The sequence below is a fragment of the Mauremys reevesii genome, linkage group 1 (assembly GCF_016161935.1).
Source record: "Mauremys reevesii isolate NIE-2019 linkage group 1, ASM1616193v1, whole genome shotgun sequence".
Classification (NCBI taxonomy): Eukaryota; Metazoa; Chordata; order Testudines; family Geoemydidae; genus Mauremys; species Mauremys reevesii.
The window spans coordinates 47231409-47251318 of record NC_052623.1 but is presented as its reverse complement, the minus strand read 5'-3'; the positions used below and the strand labels follow the sequence as shown (position 1 = coordinate 47251318).

The 19910-nt window shown below is 45.5% G+C and overlaps 1 protein-coding gene across 10 annotated transcripts in view; it reads left to right on the top strand.

Moving 5' to 3' along the window:
* SACS (sacsin molecular chaperone) overlaps window positions 1-19910 on the top strand; it is a 232554-nt gene that overhangs the window by 22670 nt on the left and 189974 nt on the right. Inside the window, exon 1 of one of the 10 annotated variants that reach the window (XM_039536957.1) lies at window positions 18541-18593. The exons of the other annotated variants lie outside the window; for them this stretch is intronic. The gene's annotated coding sequence lies outside the window, so the exon portion shown is untranslated. Of the gene's footprint in view, window positions 1-18540; window positions 18594-19910 lie in introns of those variants that run through there. 10 annotated transcript variants of the gene reach the window in all.

The following is a 19910-nucleotide window of genomic DNA, read 5'->3' as shown; positions in this document are numbered from 1 at the left end:
AGGGTACAGACACGGGGGCAGGATCAGCAGCAGGTCACACACACAGTGCAGTCAGTAGGCACCCTTGTCGGTATGGGAGGTGGTTTCCAGGTTCTGTGTGGGTGGTGGGGATGTGACTTTGTAGCGGGGGAGGGCGGTTACAGATCTTATGCAGCGGTCCTTGTCCTGGACCACTGAGTCACGCAGCAGAGGAATCTGTATCCGTCCTCCTCCGCCACAAGGTCACATAGCCCCCGCACACAGAATCCCAAAAAGGAGGGATGGCAGGCTCCGTTGAAACAACCAGTCCGGCACTGCGGACCGCTCTAGGAGCAGGAGCCTGTCATTCCTCGAGTTCAGAGGCGGTCTTTACATCACCGCACACCCTACCCAGCACAGTCTGCGTCCCAGTTTCAACCCTTTAACGCAAAGTCATTAATAAAGAAACCTTTCTTAAGTAACAATGGAACATGTATTTTATTTTTACACGTGTGTTGGAAGTGGGGGGAACGGGGTATGTAACTGCAGAGGATAGTCAACAGTAACTGGGTAAAGAAACAGGGGCAGGTTCAGCTTCTCTGTAAAGAAACTGAACAGTCACAGGTCACGCTGCTCGCTGGTACTTGAAGAGTTCCTTGTCGCTGTCCAAGGCGCCTGTATAGGGCTTCATGAGCCAGGGCATTAGCGGGTAGGCTGGGTCCCCGAGGATCACTATAGGCTTCTGCACATCCCCAACAGTTATTTTGTGGTCCGGGAAGAAACTACCTTCCTGCAGGTGTCTAAACAGACCACAGTTCCTGAAAACACGCGTGTCATGAACCTTGCCTGGCCACCCGACGTTGATGTTGGTAAAACGTCCCCTATGGTCCACCAGTGCTTGCAGCACCATTGAAAAGTAGCCCGATTTCTCAGCAGCTGACTGTGGAAGAGGTGGACGATAAGGTGCGAGGAGGTGAAAACGGCCATAACTGCAGCGGGCTCCATGCTCGCAGTGCTGTGGCGTCCGCGCTGTCACTGAGCAGAAAAGTGCACGAACAGATTGCCCGCAGGTGCTTTCGGGGAGGGAGGGAGGGAGGGCGTGATTGATGGTTCAATGATGACAGTTACCCAAAACCACCCTCGACACATTTTTTCCCCCAGCAGGCATTGGGGGCTCTACCCAGCATTCCAATGGGCAGCGGGGACTGCGGGAACTGTGGGATAGCTTCCCACAGTGCACCGCTTCCAAAGTCGACGCTGGCCCCGTTAGTGTGGAATCACAAAGTCGAATTACTGTTCTTAGTGTGGATACACAAATTCGACTTCGTAAGGTCGATTCCACAAATTTGAATCAAGTTGAATCGAACTACTCTTGTAGTGTAGACATACCCTAAGCAAAGACATCTTTCTTATGCACCAAGGTATTCTGAGTAAATGAAGAGACATCATAAACTCCAAAGAAGGAGACTGCCACATCTTGCTTCTGTTCACCTTCATCTAGGAAACTTGCAACCTTGAAAGAGTCTATTTGACTCTTTAATTGAGGCCAGTGTACCAGTTTGTCAGAATCTAATTTTTCCTGTTCCTCCCTTTGGCAGCAGGACATGTCAGTGCTTTTGCCTGTGCAGAGAATCAAGTTTATAGGCGCAGTTCTTGACTCCAGTTTGGCAAGGGCATACTTATCCCAGGCCAAATTTGGGGCAATATTGGACCTGTGCATAGGCCTCAAGATCCATCCTTGTACAACAGTAAGGAATTGCCTGAGACTTCTAGGACACAAGGCAGCTTGCACATATATGACTCAACATGCCAGATTTCACCTGAAAGTCATGCAGGGGTGGTTGAACTCTGTCTACCATCCATCTCGTCATGCACTGGACATGTTGACTCGTGTATCTGCAAGTGTGTTGTAATCCCTAGATTGGTGGATGGACCCTCCCTGTGAATGCAAAGGGTTCCCTTTTTCCCTGACTCTACTCTCCATGACTCTGGTCACAAATGCCTCATCCATACAATGGGGTGCTCATTCGGGACCTAAGCAACCAAGGACTTTAATCAGATCAAGGACTCTCTCTCCACATAAATGTTAAAGAAGTTTGAGCAGTTCATCTGGCATGTTGGTTTCCCTTCAGCATATCAAAGGTTGTACCATGCAAGTCCTCTCAGACAACGTTGCTGCTTCATTCTTGACTAGGCAAGGAGGTGCCAAGTCAGATCACCTTTGTCAAGAGGCAATGGATTTCTGGGTTATTTTAATCAAAAATGCTGTCATACTCAACGCCGCACACCTCCTGCACAATCAGAAATTTTGGGTAGATGATCTCAGCAGAACATTCATTAGGAATCACAAGTGGGCCCTCAAAATGGACATAGCCAAATCTATTTTTCAGGCTTGGGGAATTCCAGAGATCTATCTGATTGAGATGCGATTGAATAGGAAGTGTCATCTGTTCTGTTTCAGGCAGGTCAGAGCCCAGCATCTGTTGTGAAAGGATAAGCTCTTGTATGCCTTTCCTCCAAGGATGTTATGCAAACTCAGACAGGATTATGCCACTCTAATCCCGATAGCTCTAGCCTGGCCTTGGCAGCATTGGTTCTCAGACCTCTTTAGTCTCTCCATCTGGGATCTCATACCTTTGCCTCAAGTCACAGATATAATTTCACAGAACCCCGGCCCGGTGCTACATGCCAATCCTCCCAGCCTCTGACAGCTTGGACGGTCAGCGGTTAATAGCTCAGGATACTGACTGTGCCCTACAGGTTCAGAACATTTTCTTAAACAGTAGAAAACCATCTACCAGATACCCTTCCATGATGAAATTGAAGCATTTCTCTGTGTGGTCCCAGGAGTAGGGTACTCCTTCTATGCAGTCTTCCCCACACCTTATTCTGCAATATTTACTTCACTTAAAGGGAAAAGGGTTCTCCATGAGTTCCCTGAGAGTTCACTTGGTGGCTATTTCTGCATTCCATACTCCTATCTCTGTATTGCCAACCGAATGACTGTATGATTTTTAAAGGGTTCTTCCTCTTTTATATTGCTTAAACACATACAATGTTAGATGTCCAAGTCTAGGTTGGCAGTCTACTTAGTTTGTTTCAGGAGATGTGAAGTGGATGGTAGAGATACGTCCAGGATATGATTGTTTGGGACATTGATTGATGAGGTGTTTCGTAGGGTGAAGTCCGTTTCCGCGGTCATAAATAAGATAGTGTCTCAGTCCCCATTAATGGAGAAGGTTGACGCATCTGCTATGTGATATGCAGATACCATTCAAAGTGGACCATATTTTCTATGGGTGTGAAAAGCCACTGGGTTCTTCAGTTGGGTCCTTGATGAGGTGTTTATTTGGAATGTTGGCATTTTTCCACCTTGCTTGCTGATCTCCAGGGGAAAACCCCAAATCTTTGAGCTCTTGAGTGGCAAGCCAAAAAGGTTTCCTGGATTTGAGTTGAAATCTCAATATATTATTTAAGTTGCCATATATTGGAAGATCCTCGTTCCCTCGAATACAATGGAACTCTTGGAAAAATTCTCATATCACAACAAACTTGGGATGGGTGGATTTGCACCATTACAGGAAACCATGGCTATGGCATTGATTTTGTACTGTGCTCGTAATAATCTGAATAACTTTTCTTAAATTTTGACAAAAGATGTGTGAGAGCTGTGTGTCCAGATGGTTGAGCTATATTCTGCAGAGAGTAGACAAGAGTCAGTGAGGTTTTTGCATTGGCTCCCTAAATCATTCCTGCCAGTTTCTGGATGAGAGTTACATGTATCTTTATTTTGCCGTGAATATTTTTCCAGTGCTGGTGGTATGTGGAGCTTAGGTCTAATGTCACACCCAAGATACTTTAGGGTGGGATCGTGTCTTATCTGCTGCCCTAGCCTTTCAATTATTTCAATAAAATGCTGACACATCAGTCTTAGTTAGGGTTGCTTTTAGCTGCCAGTATAAGAAATATTCTTCCATGATTTTAAGGTTCTTAGGTAGGTTTGTTTTATGGTAGGGAAATCCCAGGCCTGTGTGGCCAAAGCAATTGTCATCATCATAAACAAATTTCTGTGATGGTGTTTGGGGAAGGTTACTGCTGTAGATATTAAACAGGATCCATGCTAACAGATCTCTTTAGTAGGGCATCATTGAGAGTGCATGCATGGCCTGCTAACCTTGTCATCAAGGAAAACATGAAATCTACAGTTGCTCAGAACTTCTCAAAAGAATTTTATCATTGCATTGCATGGCATAATTTTGTTGGCTATGAGGAGGAGGCCATTGCTCCACATGGTGTTGTAGGCAGAAGATAAGGGTAAGATAGCTGCCCCAGTCTTGAGTTTTTGCTGGAATCCCACCTCACTCTATGTTGTCGAGACTAATACTTGATCAGTGTAGCTGCAGCCTGGTCAAAAACCTGCTTGTTCATTCAGTAACATTGCTTCTCCAAGCAACATGATCCTTGCCAGTAATATTCCTTCCATGAGCTTGTATGATATGTAGAGGAGTGATATAAAACCGTATAATGAGGGATTACTGGCAATAACTATAGCCTCATGCCAGATCCTCAGGACAAGCCCCCGAGGAATGGATCACAGTGTTGTCAGCCATTTCTATCCCTGGGCTCCAAGGTTTTTAAGAAATTCTGGAAAGATACCATCAGGTCCTTCAGCTTTCATGAGTGAGAGGGCTTATTTACCTCCTCAACTGCGAAGGCCAACGATATGGGCGAGGAGGCGGGTAGTGAGCTTGACTGTTTGTTGGAGCTCTCTGCACATTTTGCACTTAGTATACTTGTCCTTTGGTGCTTTTGTGTTCATAAGGAGTATTCTTGTGATCACATCAGCTGAGACTTCAGCCTTTCGATATTTCACTGGGTTTGCAGCCAGAAGCTGAAGAAACAGTAGTCAAGGTTTGCGGCTGGAGTGAGTGAACTCCAGCACTTCAGCTGTCTTGATCTATCTTTGATGGTGCACTAAGTTCAGTGAGTCTAAGATTTGGGTCACCAAACTTTTGGTACTCCTATAGTAGCCTTTCTGTTTCTGGTTTCCATCACGGGGTGTATCCTTTTCAATAGCCATAAGAGAGGGTTTTTTTTCTTGTGGCTGTTTGGATAAGCTGGGTGAAATGATTGCAATTTTCAAGCTTCAGCGGAATCTCATTTCAGGCTTCAGCAGAATCTCAATTGTCACAGTGAATCTTGGCCAATTTGTCTTTTGAAAATTCCATTGCAATTTGGGCTATGACACAATACTGGGATTTCAGTCCCAATGTGGATTATCACCAGTCGATGCTGGCTATGTGGAGAGTTGCCAAGAATAGCTCTGGAGGGCGTTGTAAGGAATTCCAAACTGGTCTTTGGTGAGGAAACAGATATCTGGCTTGTAGTCTCTGTTGCAGTAGGCAGAATGAAAAGTACCTCTGTCTTCTGCATGAAAAAGAAGCTATGTATCTTTGTTTGATGACCATTCCACAAGTGCTTTGCTGGCATTATCATTACTATTATAATGCCACATCATGTAGTAGCTATTGAAATAATATATAGCTGTAGGTCAGTGGTCCCCAGACTGTGGGCATGTCCTCCTAGGGGGGTGCAGATGAACTTTGGGGGGCACAGTGGGAAAGAGGGAGCCCCACTATGCCCCCAGCTCTGCTCTGGCCCTGGCTGCGGCCCCAGTCCCTCCCACCAGCCTCAGGCCCTGGCCCGACCGTGGCTCTGCTCCCGGCTGGGGCCCCAGCCCCACCCCCAACTGCAGCCCTGGCTCGAGCCCCTGTCCCTGACCATGGCCCTACTCCCAGCCATGGCCCCAGCCCCGACTGTGGCACCGCTCCCAGCTACAGATCCCAACTGTGTCTCGGGGGTGGGACGGGGGCAGGGAGGGATAGGTGTAAGGTAAAAAGTTTGGGGGCAATGCTGTAGGTAATGGGGGAGAGGGCCAGTCTGTATTCGGTGATTTATTTACATGAGCCACCTTTACCTTGCTGAGTCTTTTGAAGATGGTGAAAGTTCCGGAATTGCTCTTGGCATCTATCATGTCATAGTCCATGATGCCTTGATTGATGTATGTAACAAGGCCATGTTTCAGGTGACGGAGGGAGGCAATTGGACTATAACCATCAATACGGTAGCGTGATTCTTGTGTCATTTTACATATGGGTTTTTGAAGGGCAGTGACATCAATCATATTATCTCGCCTATTAAGAGCTAAATAGTTATTTTTAAATTCATTGGGATGTACGTTCATCGTTCGTCTGGCAAATTCATAGAGCTGGGCCTATGATTCTCTTGAAGTGGCACTTTTTGCAGAGTAACTGTTTCCATTGCAGGTTAATCTGAGATTTTGCCGAGGGACATTGAGATTATAGAATCATAGAAGATTTGGGTTGGTAGTTTAAGGCTGTTATCAAATCCCCCCTCTCTCTTCTCTTCTGCAGACTAAATAAGAACATAAGAACATAAGAAAGGCCGTACTGGGTCAGACCAAAGGTCCATCTAGCCCAGTATCTGTCTACCGACAGTGGCCAATGCCAGGTGCCCCTGAGAGTGAACCTAACAGGGCAATGATCAAGATCTCTCTCCTCCCATCCATCTCCTCCTCCCATCCAACAGAGGCTAGGGACACCACCATTCTTACTCCATCCTGGCCATTTATTTACTTAGCCACCATGAATTTATCCAGTCCCCTTTAAACATTAACATTAGTATAGCCTTAGCTCTCCTCTCCTCAGGTAAGGAGTTCCAGAAGAAGAACTTCCTTTTATTTGTTTTAAACCTGCTGCCTATTAATTTCATTTGGTGACCCCTAGTTCTTGTATTTATGGATAAAGTAAAAATTTTTTTTTATCCACTTCAACATCACATCATTTTATATATTATATCATGTCCCCCCCCCCTCTCCTCTCTCTTTTTTTCCAAACTGAAAGAGTCCTAGCCTTCTTTATCTTTCCTCATATGGGATCTCTCTAAACCCTTTAATTTTTTTTTCTCTTTCTTTTCCTTTCTTTAGTCTAGAATATCTTTTTGAGGTGAGGAGAGGACACAATACTTCGGGCAATAATATATTCTCAGTCTTATTCTCTATCCCTTTTAATTTTTCCTAAATCCTGTTAACCAGTTCTCAATCCATGAAAGGACCTTCCTTTTTATCCATGACAGCTTTATTTTACATAGAGCCTTTTGGTGAGGGACCTGTCAAATTTTCTCCCCTTGTCCACATGTTTGTTGACCTCTTCAAAGAATCTCTCTAATTAGTAAGACACGATTTTCCTTTACAGAAACCAATGTGATTATTGAGTCAAGAGTTTTTTTTGTTTTTGTATGTGTCTTTTTATTTTATTATTCAACTAATTTTTAAACTAATTTTGCCTGGCGTTTACGTCAGTTCCCTCAGCCTCTCCTCATAAGTCATGTGCCCCAGGCCCCTAATCATTTTCATTGCCCTCCACTGGACTCTCTCCAATTTGTCCACATCCTTTCCATTGTGGGGGGCCCAAAACTGGACAAAATACTCCAGATGTGGCCTCACCAGTGCCGAATAGAGGGGAATAATCACTTCCCTCAGTCTGCTGGCAGTGCTCCTACTAATGCAGCCCAATATGCCGTTAGCCTTCTTAGCAACAAGGGCACACAGTTTACTCATATCCAGCTTCTCGTCCACTGTAATCCCCTGTCCTTTTCTGCAGAACTGCCACTTAGCCAGTCGTCCCCAGCCTGTAGCAGTTCATGGGATTCTTCTGTCCTAAATGCAGGATTCTGCACTTGTTCTTGTTGAACCTCATCAGATTTCTTTTGGTCCAATCCTCCAATTTGTCTAGGTCACTCTGGACCCTATTCCTACCCTCCAGCATATCTATCTCTCCCCCAAGCTTAGTGTCATCCATGAACTTGCTGAGGGTGCAATCCATCCCATCATCCAGATTATTAATGAAGATGTTGAACAAAACCAACCCGTGAGGCGCTCTGCTTGATTTTGGCTGCCAACTAGACATCAAGCTGTTGATCACTACCCGTTGAGCCCGACGATCTAGCAAGCTTTCTATCCACCTTATAGTCCATTAATCAATCCATACTTTTTTAACTTGCTGGCAAGAATACTGTGGGAGACCATATCAAAAACTTTGCTAACGTCAAGATATATCACGTCCACCATTATCCACAGAGCCAGTTACCTCATTATAGAAGGCAGTCAGGTTGGTTAGGCATGACTTGCCTTGGTGAATCCATGTTGACTGTTCCTGATCACCTTCCTCTTCTCCAAGTGCTTCAAAATGGATTCCTTGAGGACCTGACCCATGATTTTTCCAGAGACTGCGGTGAGGCTGACCGGTCTGTAGTTCCCGAGATTCTCCTTCTTCCCTTTTTTAAAGGTGGGCACTATATTTGCCTTTTTCCAAGAGTCTGGGACCTCTCTCGATCGCCACAAGTTTTCAAAGATAATGGCCAATGGCTCTGCAATCATATCAGCCAACTCAGCACCCTCGGATGCATTAGATCCGGCCTCATGGACTTGTGCATGTCTAGCTTTTCTAAATAGTCCTTAACTTGTTCTTTCACCTCTGACCTCCTCTCCATATTGTGCTGCCCAGTGTAGCAATCTGGGAGCTGACATTGTCTGTGAAGATTGAGGCAAAAAAAGCTCTGAGTACTTAAGCTTTTTCCATATCATCTGTCATGAGGTTCCTTCCCCCATTCAGTAAGGGTCCATCCCACACTTTCCCTGACCACCTTCTTGTTGCTAACATACCTGTAGAAACCCTTCTTGTTATCCTTCATGGCCCTTGCTAACTGCAACTCCAATTGTGCTTTGGCCTTCCTGATTATACCCCTGCATGCTTGAGCAATATTTTTATACTCTTCCCTAGTCATCTGTCCAAGTTTTTGCTTCTTGTAAGCTTCTTTTTTGTGTTTAAGCTCACCAAAGATTTCTCTGTTAAGCCAAGCTGGTCGCCTGTACATCGGGATGGTTTGTTCCTGCACCCTCAATAAGGCTTCTTTAAAATACAGCCAGCTCTCCTGGACTCCTTTCCCCCTCATATTAGCCTCCCAGGGGATCTGCCCATCAGTTCCCTGAGGGAGTCAAAGTCTGTTTTTCTGAACTCCAGAGTCTGTATTCTGCTGCTCTCCTTTCTTCCTTTTGTCAGGATCCTGAACTCGACCATCTCATGGTCACTGCTGCCCAGGTTGCCACCCACTTCTACTTCCCCTACCAATTCTTCCCTGTTTGTGAGCAGCAGGTCAAGAGGAGCACGACCCCTAGTTGGTTCCTCCAGCACTTGCACAGGAAGTTGTCCCCAAAACTCTCCAAAAACTTCCTGGAGTGTCTGTGCACTTCTGTATTGCTCTCCCAGTAGATGTCAGGGTGATTGAAGTCCCCCATGAGAACCAGGGCCTGTGATCTGGAAACTTCTGTTGTCTGAAGAAAGCCTCGTCTATCTCATCCTCCTGGTCTTGTGGTGTGTAGCAGATGCCCAACACGACATCACCCTTGTTGCTCTTGCCTCTAAACTTAACCCAAAGACTCTCAACACGCTTTTCTCCAGTTTCATACTGGAGCTGTGAGCAGTCATACTGCTCTCTTACATACAGTGCAACTCCTCCACCTTTTCTCCCTCGCCTGTCCTTCCTGAATAGTTTATACCCATCCATGACAGTGCTTCAGTCATGTGAGTTACCCCACCAAGTCTCTGTTATTCCAGTCACATCATAGTTCCTTGACTGTGCCAGGACTTCCAGTTCTTCCTGTTTGATTCCCAGGCTTCTTGCATTAATGTACAGGCACCTCAGATAACTAGCTGATTGCCCTACTTTCTCAGTATGAATCAGGAGTGTTTCCTCTCAGTATCCCACTTCCCCACTTACCTCAGGACTTAGGTCACCATCCCTTGGCAAACCTAGTTTAAAGCCCTCCTCACTAGGTTAGCAAGCCTGCCTGTGAAGATGCTCTTCTCTTTCTTCATTCGGTGGATCCCATCTCTTCCTAGCAATCCTTCTTCCTGGAACAACATCCCATAGTCGATGAATCCAAAGCCCTCTCTCCAACACCACCTGTGCAACCATGCATTTACCTCCACAATTCAATGGTCCCTACCTGGGCCTTTTCCTTCAACAGGGAGAATGGTCAAGAACATGACTTGCACCTCAGTCTCCTTTATCCCTCTTCCCAGAGCCACGTAGTCTGCCGTGACCCACTCAAGGTCATTCTTGGCAGTATCTTTGGTGCCCACGTGGAGAAGTAGGAAGAGGTAGTGGTCCAAGGGCTTGATCAGTCTCGGCAGACACTCTATCACATCCTGAATTCTAGCTCCAGGCAAGCAGCACACTTCTCAAGTTTCTGATTCGATGACAGATTGGACAATCTCCTTCCACCTGTGATAGACCCTATGCCTCCATGGGATCTAAATTTAGTTTTGTTGGTGATAATGGGTCCATCTTTTGAGCATATGGCTGCTTGTTTATTTTTACATCTTTATTTTTACATTCCTGTAGCTATTACCTCAGCCAGGGGGGTAGCAGAGCTATGAGCATTAGTTGCTGACCACCCATAGACAGCCTTCTATTAGGATATGGTTTATTTACAACCTCACCCTAAATTTTTAACTAATGTGGTGTTGGACTTCCACTTTAATCAGTCTGATTATTAGTTTTTTTCCCAACGCCTCTCTCTCAGAGAGATGAAGAGAGTCTCCATACTTTGGACATCTGCACAGCATTAGCCTTTCACTTGGACAAGACCAAACAATTTAGAGTGTTTCCTCAGATGTTTGTTTCCTTTGCTGACAGAATGAAGGAGTCTCTTCACCGACAATATCTTACTGGCTGTCATCCTCCATATTTCTGTGCTATGACATTGCTAAGGTTCCTGCACCTGAGAGAGTTTTTGCACATTTAAAGACCTTCACTTGTGGTGTTAACTGATTTTTTACCAAAGCTATTCAATTTTTTCCCACCCGAATTTTGGACCACACAATTACAGGAAAATGCTGATTGTTAGAAAATTCAGTACATTACATTAGGTAGATGTGTTTATATTAATAATAAATTAGTCTAAAGGAAAGGTTGTCTGAAGCAAGGCAATGTAGTAGAAGATACACACATGCATATGTGAACATACTGTTAATGTGCAGAGCATGAAATAACCAAAGCATTAAACTGCTCTTACTTTCAATATTCTTACTTTTCTCTATTTGTTGATTTTTTTCTGTCCTCCTGTCCCCTAATATTAATCCCAATATTTAACAAGAAAACTGTGAAGTTAATTTTTTGCACCAGTTTTCACCCTTTTTAAACATTTTATAATAAACACCAGTATGTTCTTGGGAAATTTTAAACAAAATAAAAACTGAAAACGAAAGGCCTTGAGCATATCCTACAAGAGAACAAGCACCATCTACAATGCTCGGTCAGATGCCCATTATGACATTTGCAGTGTTGCAACTTGGTCACCTGTATCATTTGTACATACTTTCACTAGCTATTATGCTAACACCAAAGTCTCAAGATATGATGCTAGATTTGGAAGATTTGTGCTGCAGTTCTTGTTCAGGTAGATTCTGAAATCCTCCTCCATTCTGAACGGCTTGTGAGTCACTGTGTCAGAGTGCTGTGCAACAGCCACTGAGTCAGCATGCTGATCTCTGCAACTCCAATTAGTTGCCCTGAAGCATATCTGACTATGGAAACTGTGCCCAATTGATAAATTGGGATGGCTGGAGAGAGTTAAAATGCTAATTAATTCAATGGCCCAGAGGGTACATAAGGCACAGGAAGGAAGTGCGCAATGAAGGCAGAGAGGGAACAAGAATGAGGCAAGCTTATGGAGCCAGAGCCACAAAAAATCTTCCCCTTTGCCTCAGGAACTAAGTGCTCCATGGTACATGATGCTGCATAGTCTGTAAAGGTGGCAGGAAAGAACAGTGTAAATAAATCACACCTGGTGTTTCACCAGAAGAAGGTCTCCAACCCATTTGTGAGCTAGAAGGTAGGCAGGAGTGAGTCCATCCTGTCACATGTGAGAATTTGTCCAGGATCTTAGCCAGCACGAGGGTTTCTGTAGTAGATACAGAAAACTCTGCAGAGTTTCAGGCAAGCCTTGCTCACCTGGCAGGCTGAGCAACAGAAGAGCCTGCAGGACTTTATAAGAGAACAAGCCAGCAGTAGCTTTTACAGAAGGTGGTGAGTCCTGTGGCGGGGAATGGCAACCAGGTACAGGCCGCTCGGTCTGTAAGAATGGGCCCTGACAATGATCCTGATGAATTCCTGGGCACCTCTGAGAGGCTGAAACAGGGAAACCAAGGTCCTGCTGCTAGTCCCCTATTTGACTGGGGAAGCTGGACGATGAGCAGGCAGAGACTAAGAGGGTGTCAAGATGGCCATCCTAGATCAAGTCGGCCTCTCCACTGAGAAACACTGCCAAAAATTCCAAGATGTGAGGTGGACTGGGTGGGGTGTGATGGCCCCAGGCATTCACCCAAAAAATGATGGATTGGGCCGTTCATTGAGTGAGGCCAGATACCCAAATGGTAGAGGAAGTAATGGATACTTTGGTGTTTGGAACAGTTCTTTCAGGACCTCCCTGAGAATATGAAGCTGTGGGTTATACAGCATTAACTGGGCACTTTGGATGTGGAGGTAAAATTGATGGAGGAATTTGTGGAGGTGGACCTTCCCAGCAAAGTGGGCCAACCCTATAGAGGACTGGAACTTGGAAGGAAGTTTGGGGAATCCGCCGCTGCCAAGGGCATGAGAAGAACAAAGAGCCCAAACATGCTGTGGCCAGAGTTTGCCCATGCTGTGTTTCCAGCGTGGGTGTCAGTGACACGAAAAAGGATTGCTTGTACATGGAATGTAGTTTTACAGCTGAGCCTGGACAGAAGGAAAGACAAAAAGGGAAGAAGTTGTCCACCATCACTGGACACATAAAAGGGTCCTGGTAGACATGGCCTCTGCTTGCTCCCTGATCCAGTGACAAGTTGGTGAAACTTGACTGGTTGGTTCCAGGACCAAGTGTGAGAATAGTATGTGTCTGTGGGGATAAAAAGCACCATCCTATGGCAGATATGCCCCTGGAAGTCTGGGGGAAGGTTTAATTGGGAGCAAATGGGATAAGGGACAGATTGCCCCACTGTATTGTATTTCCTATTAGGAAAACAATATGGTGTTGGGACCCGAGGCAGGGAAACAGAAAACCCAAGAGAGGGGAAATGAAGCCCGAAGGGAAGGGGAAAAAACAATTATTGGTAGATTTAGAACATTGTAGACAACAGAGCCTAATTAAGGTGAAAGGGGAGGAAAAGAGAGTCCTCCAAGAAATTGAGGAGGAGGGGATAGGAATTAAGGAAGTAAAAATAGTGGAGAGAGACAACCTGAGCAACTTTAGTGGAGATCAAGGGACCCATGGAGACGCCACTAATGCAGTGTGAAAGAGCAGAAGCCCAGGTGCGCTTTGTAGGGTTGGGAGAAACCCAGGCCCTGAGCAATCAGGGGGATGAGGGGAATGCCCTCTATCCACCGCCAGATACAAAAGGAGAGAATAGGGAGAGCAACTCCTTAGGATCCCCATGGTGTGGTGACTTGTAGGCCGAAACAGAGCTGAAGGGCATCCTCCCACCACCAAAAGTATGATTTATGTGGGCGTAAAATGAGTGGACACCAACAAGGATGACCTGGATCAGTAGTTCTCAAACTGGGGTCCATGCCACTAGGGAGATGTGGAGGACCATGGGGGGGCATGTGGTGGGGTTGAGGCCAGCCCCCACAGGGGTTGGGTAGGGTGCTCCATGCTTCCAGCCACACTCTGCCCCCAGACCAGCTCTGCTTTCAGGCCCAGGTCCACCCTTACTCCCTCTCTGCCCCAGACAAGCACCACTCAGCCCCTAAACCAGCTCTGCCCTCATCCCACTCTTTCCCCAGACCAGCTCCGCCTCTAGCCTCAGCTACTCCACCAGCTCCATCTTCAGCCCAAGCTCCGTCGCTGTGCTGTAATGGATGAGGGGGAGGCGCAGACAGATTCTGTTACTGGTAGGGGCTAGGGGGGCACGACTGGAAAAGTTTGAGCACCGCTGACCTGTATGATCACCCTAGGGACCAAGAGAGGCACCTTTGGTAAGCAAGGGAGAACATGGAGGAATAAAAGTCTGACTGTCAGATAAGGAAGCGAGGTGCGTTAGAGAGTGGTAGACAGCAGCAGCTGAGCCAGCACTTTGATCATTGCAACTCTAATTAGTTCAGGGGTTCTCAAACTGGGGGTTCTGAGGTTATTACTGGGGGTCGCAAGCAGTCAACCTCCACCCCAAACCCCGCTTTGCCCCCAGCATTTATAACGGTGTTAAATATATTTAAAAGTGTTTTTAATTTATAAGGGGGGGTCACACTCAGACGCTTGCTGTGTGAAAGGGGTCACCAGTACAAAAGTTTGAGAACCACTGAATTAGTTGCTCTGGAGCACATCTGATTATGGGAATGGCACCCAATCGATAAATTGGGATGGGATGGAGAGAGTTAAAAGGTTAATTAATTCATTAGCCCAGAAGGTACAAAAGGCACAGAAAGTGCGCAATGGAGGCAGAGAGGGTGTGAGAGGTTGGCTTCCTTGGAAAGTCCAAGCCATGAGAGATCGCTCCCCTCCTGGGCTCAGGAGCTGAGGGCTCCATGGTATCTGATGCTGCATGGTCTATCAAGATGGGAGGAAAGACCATTGTAAATAAATCACACGTGGTGTTTCACCAGAAGGTCTCCTAGCTGATTTTGGGCTAGAAACTAGGCAGGAGCGTGTCCACCTTACCACAATCACCTAAAATGGAATGGATGTGTACAGTCAGTGGAAAAAAATGGTCACTGCCTATTCCGTAATTGTTGTTCCTTGAGATGTGTTCTGCATGCCCATTCCATGACCCACCTTCTTTTCCCCTCTGTGCTGGAGTCTGTTACTGGACTTTGGTGAAAAGGAACTGACGGGGGATTAGGCGACTCTGCCTTTTATGTCATCAACTGGCAGCACAAGTGTGCGGAGGTAAGAGGAAGAGTTTTCGGCAGGAGTAGGTTAAAGACAGTGCTAGTTTATAGGCCTGGAACAGTCAACCAGAAAGTGTAGCTCTGTTCACTGGGTCAGAAGAGCAAGGGAAGTGAGGGTGCCCTGTGTGCCTATATGCTTGCTTTGCATGGAAAAAGGGGTGGTGTGGAGTAATGTGACCTGTGTGTACTATACATACTAATTTATTATGAGTCATTATGATGCTTTATTAAAACTTTGATTTAAACTTCCTGTCTTTCTCTTGTTTCCCAAGCACTTACAACAAATAAGTTGTTCAAAGAAAATTACAGAAAATTAAAAACACAAACAGGCAGCCCAGTTGCTACTTCACCGGGAGTGCAAATGTTAATAAAAGTGTAAAGTGCAAACAAAACCAATAGTAATATTAATCAGTGCAATGTCACTGGTGATGGCACATCTTGTACCTGTTCTCCTGAGGTAGCACAGGGATAGAAAGAAAATGTATATCTGCCCATGCATACTTCTATTCCAGAAATGCATTCATTATTCCTCACCCCACTCCAGAACTGTCCAGGGGCTGCAGGATGTGGTAGCATGGAGAGGAATCCATTGGCAGTAGCTGTACTGGGGCAGCCTGTGAAGGGGCAGAGGCAGGTGCTGGTACCATGATCGATTGGCTAAGCAGCTGCTCAAACAGTTCCCTCTCTTGCTATCATTCCTGCTTCCTCATTGACCTGTAATGCTCAAAGTATTCAGCTACCATTCTCTCCTTCCTTTCCCTGTCCTACTTCATTATTTGCCTCTGCACTTCTAGGATGCTTGGCCAGTCTGCAGCCCAAGTCCTGCATGCCCTGCAGCAGTTGTTCCTTGACACTTTTTCGTTCCCCCGCTGGTTCAGGGTCCTCTCCCCAAGAGGCCTGCATGGTTGCATTGGTCCAGCAGAGGTAGGAGGCAGAGGCAATGGAAGAGCACATTATAATTTTTTTGTCCAAAGGAAAAAAGAAGAGTTCCTTCCCTTTCATGTTCTGTCACCACAAAGCCACAAGTTGCAACTTTCATTTCCTTGATATGCCTTTATTTTATTTCTTTACATTTGCCTTCTCAGAAGCAGCTGCATCTGAGGCCACAAGCCCAGTAAGACAATGGTAAATATTTCATATTTTAAAAGAATTTAAAAAATAGTTTTTGGCTTGGATGGTGGTTGGAGACCACGCACCAGAGACCTTGTCCCAGTGATGGTTTAATGTTATTTCATGCAGTGGTGATATTGGAAGATGTTAATTTTTGGAGATTTTAGATTGGAAGAAGGAACGACTTTTCTAGGCCTCTGGTAGGCTGTCACAAAGGAGATATTTAATGATTTAGAGATATTTAGATATTTAGCCTGGTGACTGATTTATCCATCTCCAGTCATTTATTTGCTTGTAAGCTATGGAGGGTTTGGGTGGGAAGTTTGCTATGCCCAGGAATCTGATGGACTATCTTGAGTTTTTCCTGTATGAAAAGTTCTCAAGCATAATCAGCCTGGAGTGGACAAAAATTCAGACAAACATAAGCAGAATGCTAAATTAGGCTGCAGTAACTTACAACAAATGTGCCTTTTCAACTTCCCCCTGCTCTGGACAGCGGACCAGTGGTACCCAGCAACTTTTAAAAATACTCTGCACTTGATACAGCCACAGGTCACGCAGTGGAACTTATTACCAAGTCTGTCTCTGATGCTGCTTTAATGCTACTGCCAGTGTGAGAAAAAGAAAGTGCAGTATATATAGTTACAGTATGTAATTCTATGAAAATCATATAACATTAAGCAGGTTTGTATCATCTATGGGTTTGACTTGGCTGTTCTCCAACACATACGCTTAGGTACAAGTAGGAGTAATATAGGCAGTGCTTAAAGTGCATGAGGTTGGAATGGGTTGCAGTCGTGGGAAATAAAATGTCTAAGAAGTGAGCCAGGTAGCTGAGGGGTATACATTTTCAGTTCCATCTGGGGTGAAACACCACCCCCTCTGATTGGCTGCTTTCCCCCTTTGGCTACTCTTCCCCACGAGGCAGGCAATCAGTGCTGCTTCAGGAGGCAGGGAGATCTCTTTCCCCCTTCCCTCATTCTCTCAGAAGGGTGGATGAGGAAGATGAGCCCAGAAGCTCAAGGGGCTCCACTCCCTCCTTTCCCACCACTTTTGTCAAGGCTGAATCCCCACTCTGTCACTTCGAGTACAGAAGGTGGGGGCCCGCAAGGATTCTAAAAATTAATACTTACCACTTCAGGCTTGTATTAAACTCCCAAGGTTACAGTTTTTCTCTGACCTTGGCTTGGTAAATGCTGCCACCACCCAAATGCAAAAAACCCCTTGGACCCAGGAAGGAGCACTTGCGAATTCCTCCCTGTGGGGTACCCTCAAGCCCTTTCACATCCTCCCCCCTCCAGGGAAGAGCTGAGAAAGAAAACAAAGGAAATTAGCTGTTGCCATCAGCTAATCAAACAGCATATGCACAAACCTCTTAGGACACCAAAAATCCAACACTGTTCTTAAAAAAGATAAATTTTATTAAAAACAAAAAGGAAGAAAATACATCTGGAACTTAGGCTTTTGCTAGATTTTAAAAGAGCAACTCCAAAAATTAAGCACCCAAAATAGCTTTCCTGGGGGTTCAGCTTAAAGATTACAAGCAAACAAAAGCATCTGGGGTTAGCACAGAAGTGATCCACAAGCCTTAAAAAATAAACAGAAATAAACCTGATTGCGTCTAGCTAAACATTCTGATCTGCTTACACATTTGGAGTTTCAGATAAGTAGTTCTAGGTGTGATCTGATGATTTATGATCATACCTGGCTTAAAGCTGCTTACAGCATTGCTGCTCTATCCCTCCAGCCCAGAGAGAACAATGGAGAGAAAAAGGGAAAGCCTTTTTTCCCATTTAAAAAAGTTCTAGCCTTCCCATTGGCTCTTTTGGTCAGGTGTCCATTCCCTTTTCTTTGCCTGGGGACTTTAAGCACTTTACAAGTAAAGCAAGCAGCTGCCAAGAGGGACTTTATAGCTAATTGGCTGGCTGGGTATCCATAAAAGGGAGCTCCCACCCACACACTTTATTTATCACACCTTCCTACAAACAATGGGATGGCTTCACTGCTGTTCTCCCTCCCCCCCCCCCCCGCCCTTCCCTCTCTGCAGCATCAGGCTTGGGGAGGGGAAAAATCCCCCTTCAGCCCTCTAGGCTTGGGAGAGGGGAGTAAAGACACCCCCACCGCCACCAGTAGCTGCAGGTAGAGCACAGGTAGTGCTGCATGGCCAGAAGTGATGTGGGGACTGACCTGTTGTGGGGGCAGAATAGATTTGGGGGCTGAATTGATGGGTTGGAGGAACAGAATTGGTGGGAGGCTGAAGGGAGCACAATTAATGCGGGGACAGAACAGATTTTGGGGTTGGGTGGCAGAATAAATTACTGGGCGGGGGGATGGGCAGATGTGGGGGTGAATATTTCCTCCCCCCTTTTTTTCCCGACAACTTTATGTAGAAGCTGGAAGAGATGAACTTTTTGGAAATCACCATAAAACAAGATAAGAATTTTCAGGTCTGAGGACTGAATAGCTGTACTCTATTACACTATTACTACAAAAATAATACCAAAGGTTACTTAATTGTAAGTAAATATAATTCTATAAAAGTATTTTCAAGTTTAAGATCAGATTGATTTTACTTTCCATATATTACCTTATTTTATTTCCATAATATGAACCTCTTTCTAAGTAGTGTAGCGTGCCATGTTGGTCTCTGGATTTGAATTAATGTTTTTACATTAGAATAAATGGTAGTTAAGCTAAGATTAATCTTGAAGGTTTTGAAGCTTAATTCTTTAATTACAGAGTATCAAGATAGTGTTTTTCAACGTTGTTTTTGCAAAAATGTCATTTTATTCAAGGTTGTCATGTTGACATGACATGGTTGCCCCAATACTTTTTACTCTTCAGCCAGGTTCATTTTATTGGTTTATTTTTGCTGCAACTGTACAGTTCTTTATTTCTGAAGTAAAGAAAATAATTGTGGATATAATTCGCCTTTCATTCTATCTATTTGATCTTTGCCATTTGTGAGCAGTGTTCTGTACTTGAAGTAATTTACTTAACCATTGCATTTTCTGGAAGCTCAAAATTAAAATATGAATGCTATTTACTTCCCTTTGATTATACAATTAATTGTTAATTAAAGTTAATGATAATGTGTGTTCATACCTTGTGGGAAGAAGTTTAAAAATTCCATGACAGATTAGCTGGAGGTTAGCACAACCTTTCTTAGTGAATAGAGGCCAGAGGGGTTTGTTACATTATCAGCCAAAATACACCTCTACCCCTATATAATGTGGTCCGATATAACGCGAATTCGTCTATAATGCGGTAAAGCAGTGCTCCGGGGGATGGGGCTGCTTTACCTTGTTATATTGGAATTCGTGTTACCGCAAGCGGTTCCTCTGCTGCCCTCCCTGCCCCCCCGCCCCAGCTCACCTGTTTGGCGTGGCAAGCCTGAGAGGGAGGAGAAACGGACCTGCAGCGCGCTCGTTGGGGGAGGCGGAGCAGAGGTGAGCTGGGGCAGGGGGGCCGCAGCAAGTAAGGGGGGGCGCAGAGGAACCGCTCCCCACCCCAGCTCACCTCCGCTCCGCCTCCTCTTCCCATGAGCGCGCCACTCAGCTCCGCTTCTCCTCCCTCCCAGGCTTGCTGCGCCAAACAACTGATTGGCGCGGCAAGCCTGGAAGGGAGGGATGGAGAAGCGGAGCAGTGGTGCCGTGCTCAGGGAAGAGGCGGAGGCAGAGTGGAGGTGAGCTGGGGCGGGGAGCAGTTCTTCTCTCTACCCTGATATAACACAGTCCTCAGGAGCCAAAAAATTTCACCGTGCGGTGAGATTTTTTAGCTCCTGAGGACTGCATTATATCGGGGTATGTGGGAACTTGGCAGATGGGTATGTG